This window comes from Toxorhynchites rutilus, chromosome 2 (assembly GCF_029784135.1).
Source record: "Toxorhynchites rutilus septentrionalis strain SRP chromosome 2, ASM2978413v1, whole genome shotgun sequence".
NCBI classification, from domain to species: Eukaryota; Metazoa; Arthropoda; class Insecta; order Diptera; family Culicidae; genus Toxorhynchites; species Toxorhynchites rutilus.
Genome location: NC_073745.1, coordinates 151,670,474 through 151,681,638, shown reverse-complemented (window position 1 = coordinate 151,681,638; position 11,165 = coordinate 151,670,474).

Below are 11,165 nucleotides of genomic sequence, written 5' to 3'. Positions count from 1 at the left end.
ACAGGGTGTTTTTATAAGTTTTTGAGCTCCAAATAAAAGCTAAATACTGGTGATAGTATCCATGAATTTGGTTAGTAATCGAAAGAATTCTTTGCCATTCTTATTTGAATATGATACTCGACATATGGATATTTGGCTGGCTCGGAGAAAGTTCAATTCACTCATTTTTTGCAGAAATGAGGGATGTTTATCAGTAGAGCAATTTCACACCAAATCGATTTTATTGAAACATGGTACATATGATGGAAACTATCCAAAATCATAATTTTCTCTATCATATGACCAATTTCTATAACGACTGATTACTTAGAAGAACGTATTCAAAATCATTGATCTTGTTTTTAAAAAATCGTAACTCAAAATTCAAATGTCGGATAAAAATATGATGTTTGACAATGTTGGATGGGAGTGTCATCCTATGGTTTATTTTGAAGTAAACCACTGGTTTGAAACCCTGTATCAAATGTGTTAAAACTCATTGCCGAATGTTTATCTTGTTTAAATGAATGAAAAGTATGATAACGGATGACAGCGCCTGTAACATAAAAGCAACAAAAATAATGTCTTGAAAATAGCACTTGACCAAAAAAAAATAAAGGTACAAAGTGCGGTGTCGAAGTTTTGAGGCGATATTTGAAAACTTGCTATATTTTGTAAATTCTTGGATAGTTTTCTACTAAAGCAAATTTTATTTCGCGAGACAATTTCTGGGCCCTTGTTGTTGAACACGATTAAGCGCTTTGGAATTGCGAGTATTGTATATAAATAATTTGAAAGCTATTTGTATGCCAGAACTCAGCGGACTGCTTTCAACGAATTCAGGGAATAATCCTGGAGTACCTCAGGGAAGTGTATTAGGGCCCATTTTATTTATTATGTACATCAATGACATGCGACGAGTTTTACGATAGAGCGATATTAATCTTTTTGCTGATGACACTGTGTTATTCATTGCAGCTAAGAATGTACATGAGGTCGTTTTACACTTGAATGGAGATTTGCGTTGGTTGAAGTATAAGCAATTGAAATTGAACATCAATAAGACTGAACATATGGTAATCTCGCGAAATCGAATAAACGAAAACGTCTCTATTGTGATTGATGACGAGACCATTGATCGCGTTCAGGAGATTAAATATCTTGGCGTGATTATTGATGACAAACTTATGTTCTATACTTACATTGACAATGTCATCAAAATTGCCAAGAAGTATGGAATTTTGTGTCGACTAAGAAACGATTCAACTTCCTCATATTTGATGATGGACGCTCTGCAATGGTTAACTTCGAAGCAAAGAATTTTGTATTTAACTATGGTGTTCATTTTTAAGGTAGCTAACGGTTTGCTGCCTCGATATTTGTGTAATCGAGTTGAAAGGGGAAGTGACTTTCATAGATATAATACTAGAAACGCGGATGAAATCAGAACATCACATTTCCTAACATGTGCTTCACAAAATTCACTATATTTTAAAAGAGTAAATGTTTTCAACTCGATGTCAAGACATATTAAACGTACAACAACACTAGCAGAATTTAACTATATTTTACAGGTTAATGCTGCATTTTCCTAACAGCCATTTTTTTAAAATTTTGATAACGATTTTGACTGACGAAGTTTTATATGAACGGATATCTTAAAGTGAACAGTTTTTTGATTGTTTTTGTTTTTATTATTCTCAGTTTTTTTAAACGGATTATATTGTTTAGACAATTTAGAACAATTTTTCTTCTATGTTATATTTTTTGTTTTTCAATTTGTATTCGTCTCTATTATGTCTGTCAAATTAAACACGAATTTCTACATTACTCTGGAATTAGTCAAGCAAATGAAATATTAGGCATATTGAGGTTTAAGGGTGCAATAAATGTTTCTATAGTGATTAGACTCTCCACCCCCCTCTCTAAGGGAGGGCTGTCATACAAATGAAACTCAAATTTCTGCATTACTCGAGAATTAACTGCCATACAAATGAAGCATATATTTCTGCATAATTCAAGAACTAATCACAAAAAAACAAATTTTGGGCGGGACGAAGTTTGCCGGGTCAGCTGGTAAAGTATGAGAATTCAAAAGTTTTGCAAGAGCCGGTCTAGAAATTGTTCGTAAAGAAAAATTTCTCGATTTCTCTGGATAGGGATATTTAAAGTCAATCCAAAACAAGGCTGGCGGTTGGACTTGTGTCTTGGTGGATCATTTGGCTGCAAGGGCCTTGTCGCGACCGTATCGGCTCTGTGGCGGACAAGACTGAGTATTGGCTTGTCTTTTGACATTGCAATTTTTTGAACTTATATCTGTAAATAAAATCGGTTCGTTTTTCTTTTGCTAAACTGATTTCAATGCTGAGAAAACAAAAAATATCTTTTAGATAACTCGTCTTGCTCAAACCTCTGTAGGGGAAGGAGGCGGGACCATCATCATCATCATCCTTAAATTTCTGTGTAAAATGTATTTTTAAGACCTGTTAAGAAAACGACATGCACACCCTTCAGAAGTACGTCTGGGTTGTAAACACTTCCAGTTATCCTAGTCCTAGATTAAATTGGATGCATTGGATGACTAGTATTAGGGTATTTATGAATGCCTACCTCTCATGCGCCAAATTGACTGACGGCTTCATAGTTCATTAACAAGAAGTTCGATGAATGGAAACATAGATTTGCAATTGCTACCAGCGGCACACTCCTAAAATGTTCTAAGCTTACAGGTATAACAAGATACATGGGAACGTGTGGGTCTAAGCTATCCTTACCAGAAAGGTGTCAAAGTGGCGCCTCTGTGGATTTATTCTAATCATATTCGTCATCATCTACCTGGAGATCGATTAATAAATAGCTGGATTATTCGATATATACTAATTTTATAGATAATTAGAGTATATATTCGATATATACTCTAATTACCTCTCCCCAAAAAGGTTACTTTAGAGCCGAATAAATATACACCCCCTTTTCACTCATTTCAGGCCACTTTCCTACCTTCACGGTATCGGGGACTTATTCGGCATACCTTTTCCGGGTGTACTGTCTAAATTGTAGCCTGTCATCGAATCAAGCAGTGAATGAGTCAGGGAAACATAAAATTATAACAAAGTTTGAGAATACCCATCGTTCTTTGAACTACGATTGTCCCTGATGCCAGTAACTGCACGATGAGGGGAGGAACACTTTGCTCTGAAAGCTGTTGGTGCGAAGGTAAATGGTGCTTTGGGATCTTCTGAAGATAGATGAGTTTGGAAATCAATAGAACAAGCCATCTTAACCAACTACTCAGAGTAATTATGTAATCTTGAAGAAAAAATGACAATTGAGGACAAAACACATAATTACGAACTCATGTTATGTATGCTTCACTTGACAGAAGATTAGGTACCGTTCTGAATCATATTTCGGACGCTTAAGGCGTATGATGCAGAAAACAGATCTAAACTTTATGCACAGTTATTATTTGGTTGATATTTTTGATAAATTAGTTCAATATGCTTTTAAGCTTTCTACTTTGGTACATATTTGATTGAAAACATGAAAAAATTATCGAAAAAAAATGCTTTTCAAATGAAGCGAATAAGAATCAAACTTCGGACACTAAATCAAATTTCGGGCAGATTGAATTCAAATTTCGGACACTTTATTTTGTAATTTTTTGAACGAAAATTACATTATACTTGATTATATTTTATAGTTAACTGCGAATCACTTACCAAGCAATCACAGTCAACTGTTAACGATGATGAGAACTGATGAAACACGGGAGAAATTTATATATTTATGAATGGGTAAATTCTACGTGCACAAACGATAATGAGTTGTGTTGTAAGATTTCTGCCGATTATGTCATAATTCAAATGTATTTTCATGTGGAATGATAGTGAAACCAAGGGATTACTCTAAAGAAGCAATTGTGATATTAATTTTATAGTTATATCATCGGTGCATTAAGCATTTCAAGTGTCCGAACTATGATGTTGTCCGAAATATGATTCAGAACGGTACTCAACTCAGAAATTGGACGGAAAAGTTCTGCATGGAAAAGTACTCTAATAGTATTTCCGCAATGTTAAAAAGCCCTTCTAATTTTTGTTCCAGCATAAAACCGTACTCCATATACAATTTCAGCCAGATTTAAAGTTTCAATAAATATCCTATCTCGAGTCCCGCTTCGGTTGAACGTGTAAGCTGCAGAACATCGCATCATTTACAGCGACCGCTGAGCAATACTACCCATAAAATATTTTGTTTATCGTCCCGGAAACACTAAACGAAATCTCTTCCCAATTAGTGAAACACAGTTGTGCTTCGCATCGCTATCGTGTCTCTCAAAAGATTCTTTTTCACAAATTATACAAAGCGCAGCGATCATTCATTCAATCGAAACCAGAAAAAAACAACGACTAAAGGAAAGTGAGTGGATCCGAGATGGGAAAAGAATATCCCCACCCAGACACATATACACATCCTAGCTTCAGCAGCCCGAAATTCACTCTGTAGTGTTATTGAAATTCTCGAACAGCATAAAAACCCGGAATAACTTTTTCGCCATTTCCCCAAACTATTTCATTCATTTTAGAGCATTCTCTGGAGAGTCGGAAAAGCCAACGAAAATACATATATCGAGTGGCTAGTAGCGCCGCAAAAAAAAATCGAAGCCTCAACAAAAGCGCGGAAAAAATCACATCTTAAACACGAGAGAGCTTTTCCCACCCTTCCCGAGTCGACGGATAGCTGCTGGGGGTTGGAATTCTGAGCGGAGGATTTTCAATATGAATCGAAATTTGCTTGTGCCAAAGGAGGATGAACGGACGGACGGACCCAAATGGTTTCCCGCATTTTTTCCCCTCCTCGCTGCTTCAGTTCAGTTTGATGTGGTTTGGAAGAATCAATTCGGTCTTCCTGCCGCTGTCTGGCGAGGAAAAACTTCAACCGTATTTGCTCAAACACACACCCACCGATCCACCCACGAATTCGTATTATATCTGTCTAGAGAAAGTAACTCCACGGCAGCAGCAACCAAATCGAGGAGTGGACTGCCATCCTAAGTTGGAGTGGAGGCCAGCTCTCTTGAGATTTTGCGGGGGAAGCGTGGTGGAAAGATGCTATAGGATATAAATGACTGAATGAAACCTTTACTGCACTGCTGGGAATTGAATGGATAAAATTTTAAAATTGTAACCTGTGAAATGATATTAGCCGAACATCACTGGAACTTTGCATACGAGATAGTTGTCAGGAAGAGTTTTGTTGCCAGAATGAGATTGTGTAAAGCACATGTATGCGTGAAGGATGAGATCAAAGATGTTCCTGAGAAGGAGAAATTATTTCCGGTTGAATTCGATTCAATTTATGATTGAACGTAAACAAAAGGGTTTCCCGTTTTTGTATAATCATTATCTGTATAAAAACTATAACATATTATATTATTTGCTAACTCTCTGACTCAGTATAAGCTGTTTGCTTTTTTGTGTTGTGTTTGATAATATTGATCGCTGTTCTCGCTGGAGTTTATCTGTTAACATTGACTCCTGACTCCTTTTATGGGACACAAAAAATCATCATTTTAGATAGGTTCATAAAATAATTACCAGGCCATGTGAACGCTTGCAATGCTTTTCCTTCATGTTTCCGGGAGAAAAAACCAAAATTAAAAAAAAACTCTGCTTAAATTTACAAAAAGTTGGATATTTTAAGACTAAAAGACCGTCGTTTAATCAAAACACATATGGCTGAGCAATGCGTGCATTGTACTGTACGATAACCAAAAATATGCTGAAGAGTAGTAGTTGGTCACGGTGATGTTCTTGTGTTTTGTCTCGATATCGAAGTTATTTTTTTTTCAAAAAGACGAAAGAGTCATTTCACCGAAGAATTGCGCCAGAAGTTCCCCTTTTTCACAAAAGTACTTAAGGATCATGAGGCCAACGCTGCATTTCTGATTCATAAGTGTCGGTGGCTCATAGCGGTATTTAGATTTAGTCATTTTGTAGAAACGGAAGTTTGAAATCAACAATGAAACATTAAAGGTAGATCTGATTAGAAAAACATATCCATATGTTCGATTGGCATCCATTTCCAAATCCATGCTGAACTAAATGGTGCAAAAATCCAGCCGCTCAGAAAATTTGGGTTGCAGAAGGAGCTCTCGCGTTTCATACCCATGGCTTGTACTTCGGTACTATAATAATTGTGAATAAGAATTTATTATTCTTATCTGGGAATAGCTCCTGTTGCGATCGGATCTAACCACCTAAAGGAGAGAATGCACATACATGTGTCACTGTTGCGTCCGCTGATGTCCTGAAAGTCAAACGGATTTAGTTCGTTCTACTGAGCCGTCGACACATTTGGATAAATGTTACATTCGGAGAAATGTCGCATTCGGGTGAATTTTGTATTCGGGTAAATGTTCCTTCGGGTAGTAGTTCCATCGGGGTACCTGTCGCATTCGGGTATTTGTTACATTCGAGTGAATGTCCTTCGGGTAAATGTGACACGATCTAAAACGGGACAATAAGGATTTCCATATATTTTAAAGACCTGGTTTGTTTGTTTGACTTCAAATGGTTATAGAACCTCTAGCATTAACCTTTTTCCAGAATCTTTTAATCATTTATTGATTAGAACTCGAATTTAGACAGAGTTCAAAAATTGGTGTTTTCAGGTGAAACGAATGTGAGTGTGGGTAAAACCGGGGTGAAACCTTGAGAAACACGAATGAAGACTTGTTGCATCATTTCAAAGTACTAAAAGTCTAATCACATGCTATGTGGACGCCCCATTTTATCCTGGCTGAAAGTATCGGTTTCACTCCGAATGGACTTAATATCCAAAAAAAAAAGATTTTGAGCATCGATAAGCAAAAAAAAAACATTTACGCTCTTACAGAACACACTGAACAAGAATCTAAGGTGAATTTGACTCACAAAAAGTATCGAAATTTACAAAAAATTTCAGCTAAAAAATTTTAATCTCACTAGCGAAATTCTACACGGACTGTTTCCTGTTTACTGACCGGGTTTGTTTTGTTGGTTATTTTGACAGTAACGCGACATCGGGGTGACTAGAAACGTAAGAAATGGCAAGTGTGTACATGAGCATCGGAAAATTTGCAAAAAAAATGCTTTTAACTGTAAAAATCAAATGGTGTCGGTTTCACTCTGATTTCCTTTAACGGCATTTTCAATACAGTTACGCAAGCTAAATTTTTATAGCAATCTTGGTGCGCTAACTATCGGCTCCTAGTGGTATTTCAACAGAAACCCTCTCTATTTGACAAGTGGAGTCACATGGTTATTTGAAATGCAAATAAAACAAACAATTACTTTCCAAATCACGGCAGATATAGTAATGCATCGAAATCCGGACGCTTAAGCGCTTACGAATATTGCTTTAACTACTAAAAAATATTGACATATCATAACACTAAAAATTAGCGTTCCTATGGAATTAGAAGGCCTTCATCTATGTTATGAATCACAGAACTCCACAAAATCATATTATATTCGTTCAAAATTTGAAATTTCTTTCATCGTGTCGTGATTTTAAATCCGGACACTTTTTGAATCATGCTTTGAAATCCGGACACTTTTGCTTTTAAATCCGGACACTTGTTCTTTAGCAATTCTTTGATAGAAATTATTTATTAATTATTGTAGAACTAATTAACGGGTGCTTCATAAGTAGCGGGACTAAATGGAAACGGGTTTGGTACAAACATTTTTTATTAATTCAATTATTTATTGTATTTTCACAAGATGACGTCATTTATATATATTTTCAAAATCCTATCAAAATGGGTATCAAATGAAAGTGCTTGATTAGTAGAATACAGAAATTTATGAAAAATGTAAATCCAAAATGGCGGCCGCTACAAAATGGCGGATTACATATTCTCTCAGAACCCCATCAATATGGGTATCAAACGAAAGGGCTTGACTAGCAGAACACAGTTATCGATGAAAAATGTAAATCCAAGATGGCGGCCCCTACAAAATGGCGGATTATACATTTTCTCAAAACCCCATCAATATGGGTATCAAACGAAAGGGATTGACTAGTAGAACACGGTTATTCATGAAAGATGCAAATCCAAAATTTTGAAGAAATTGATGAATGGTTTTATTGTAGAGAAATATACTAATGATACAGATAATGTACTAAAAACATAAAAATAAAATAATTAAAAATTTATAGGAGGTTGTGTCCAAGATACGACCGCATTGTTGACGTAGAACTACGCTGTTATTTTATATAAGTCGCTTGTTTATACCTTCGGATATTATTCTATAATGCTGTGAAATTTTAGAAACAATTGCTTAGTAGAACAATCTCTGAAATGATTTTTTCATTGTAGAATCAGTTGACGATAATTGATTGATGATTTATTCTTGCCCTCGCAAAACAATACACTAGCTGATCGTATGTCGCAATTTATTTCATGTCAAGCCATTGAAAATTTACCTCGAACGCTATTCCGGTGGCCTTATTCGCAATTGACATAAACTAGGCTACAGACAATTACATGTTGCACCAGCACCATTATTCCACATCTCATAACTACATCAATATATTTTTGGCACCGCATGGAAACAACAACAATGACAACACTTGCAAGTATCAAATATCATGCTACATGTTATTTAGTATTGCCTCAAAGGAATCGCACCTCTAGACATCGTTCGTACAACGTAAACCAAGCGCCAAACAAGCGTTTGCCATAGCATGCATACAGAGCCATACATTGGTGGCTTGAAACTACTAGGAATACAAACACTTCTCATCATTTTGCGCTATTCTTAACGCTTCTGTTAATATTACTGGCCTCGAAAAAAGTTACATTACTCATGCTCGAGAGAAGCGCAGCTGCCACCCTTAGTGGAGGTAGTTCTGCTACTGGCAAGCGCAACGTAATCACACACAAAATTCCAGAACGACTTTTACTTTCTTGGTGACTAAACAAGCGGAATAAACTCTTTTTGTTAATAAAAACCTCGGAAACAGTAGCAATGCTTCACCATGATCAATATTAGCGCAATTACAATCCTAGTTGAAAGCAGTTTTGCGACTGGCACGTGAACCCAAATAACTTATAACATACCAGTAAGACATTCAAGATGCTTGGTTTTCCCCAAATATTTTGTTTGGCGCACAACCTTAACGCCTGCTTCGCCATAACGTCAGTTTAATGCATTGATGCATTCTCAAAGGCACCAACGAAGCCCTTATGATGACGGAAAACAAACAATGTTAACTGCTTGGAAAAAGACTGAATTATGCCACACAGCTTGTACTCTGCTGTAACACCCACCGATGCGAATTCGCTGATGAGTTTGTCAAGAGCGATCGCCTTCACCACCAGCGGGGGGAGCTTGATTTTGGTTGCTGCCTGGGTAACTGCGTTTACATTTTCGACCGATGCGCCGAAATCGCTTACTTCGCTGTTGTTCGATTCGGTGTCACACTCGCGAAGGTTCGGTTCAGTGCGAGCGCTTTTCACTGCACCAACATCGCGTGCTTCATTAGATGACGCTTGCCTCGAAATTTTATTGCCCTTGGCAATGCGTTCGTTTTTCGCATGGCTCGAGCCTGCCTTCCTCTTCTTCTTGCTCATCACACACTACGCGAAGCATCCAATTTATGACGCGAAAAGAAAAACACGAGATACCAATAACGCGAAAAACGAACAGAAAAACCAAACGACGATATCCAAGTTGGATTACCACTGGTGGGGTCCAACCTTAGATCGAAGCGCAGCGAAAGCAAACTGAACTGGAAAGTTTGCCTAAGCTCTAGGCAAGTATTCCCCTTCATTCTTCTACTTTTCCTTTGTTCTCGGAGACTTTAAATCCTACGATTTCCCCTCCGTTGGTCGTCGATAAGTTGCTCGTTATTGACATCTCTGTTCGGGAAAGTACACAAATGGACAGAACAAATGTATGGAAAAATGGAAACGCTTAAAGTTTTCATGAATTTTAACCATTTACAAACCAGGGGATTGTAATGTATAGCATATTAAACAAATCTTAGGGAATTTCCGATTCGCTCAGTATGTAAATCGCCAAAATCAGTTCACGACAAAAATAATTAATAACGTTAACTTTATTTCATAAAAACGTGACCTGTTTTCTGATTTGGCACCCTTAATGAAAGACGTAGTTCTACGTCAAAAAGAGTCCGGATTCAAAAGCATCACTGTAGTTCATATATATCTGCCTATTTTGTGTTTGATTTCTTTGAATTATATCAATTACAAACATTAATTCAATTTTCGCTATATCGAATACTGATTATTATGGGATTTCAATAATATTCGAAGAATTGTGGACATCATCGGTAATGTTAGTTTACCCATTCTGTTGGGTATAAACTGCTTGTATAAATTGCAGGTACTTAGAATAGTTGGGTACATGTATTATACTGGTATAAAATTATGTATTGCTCAACTTCAAGCAACGATCGACATTCAATATGTTTTCAAAATCACAGGTAGTACTCTACCAATTCATTTTAACAGATATGTTCATAAATCCCTTCCTCCTGACTCGACGAAGCTTGAACGAAGCTTGGACTTAAGTTTTATGTTAGACCCGACTGTCTGGTCATGTATGCCTGGGCCAAAACCTTTGTCAGGAGACACGGAATGGGGTTCAATAATGTAGGTATATGAATTATTCATATACGAGAACGGGATTAAAGTTTTCGGTCTCATAAGGAAACAAACACATTTTTTTCTGAAAATAGTTTTTGGGAAATTGGAATGATTTTATTACTTTTCTGTGTCCATTACAGAGTATTGTTTCTTGTTTCTACGTGAAAATCCGAAGTTACAGTGAACATCTTGTTTAAATTTATAGGATGTGAAACTCAAAATTTAAAATTTCTTGAAAATCCACTTTTGGTTTTTTTATCACCAATATCTCAGTCTAAATATGCTTCGATGATGTAACATAAACCTCTTAGAAGCTGCCATTCTCGAGCTATTTATATATTTATTTTATTAGGTCGATTTGTTAAAAAAAAAATCATAAATAATCTGCAATTGCACATTAACAATGATAATACAGTGGAACCTTGATTATCCGTGAGCGGATGATCCGCCGTGCGGATTATTTGCGACAGCGAGTTCCATAGTTAATCTATAGGCCTTCCCGAAATTTGTCAGTGAGTGGTAG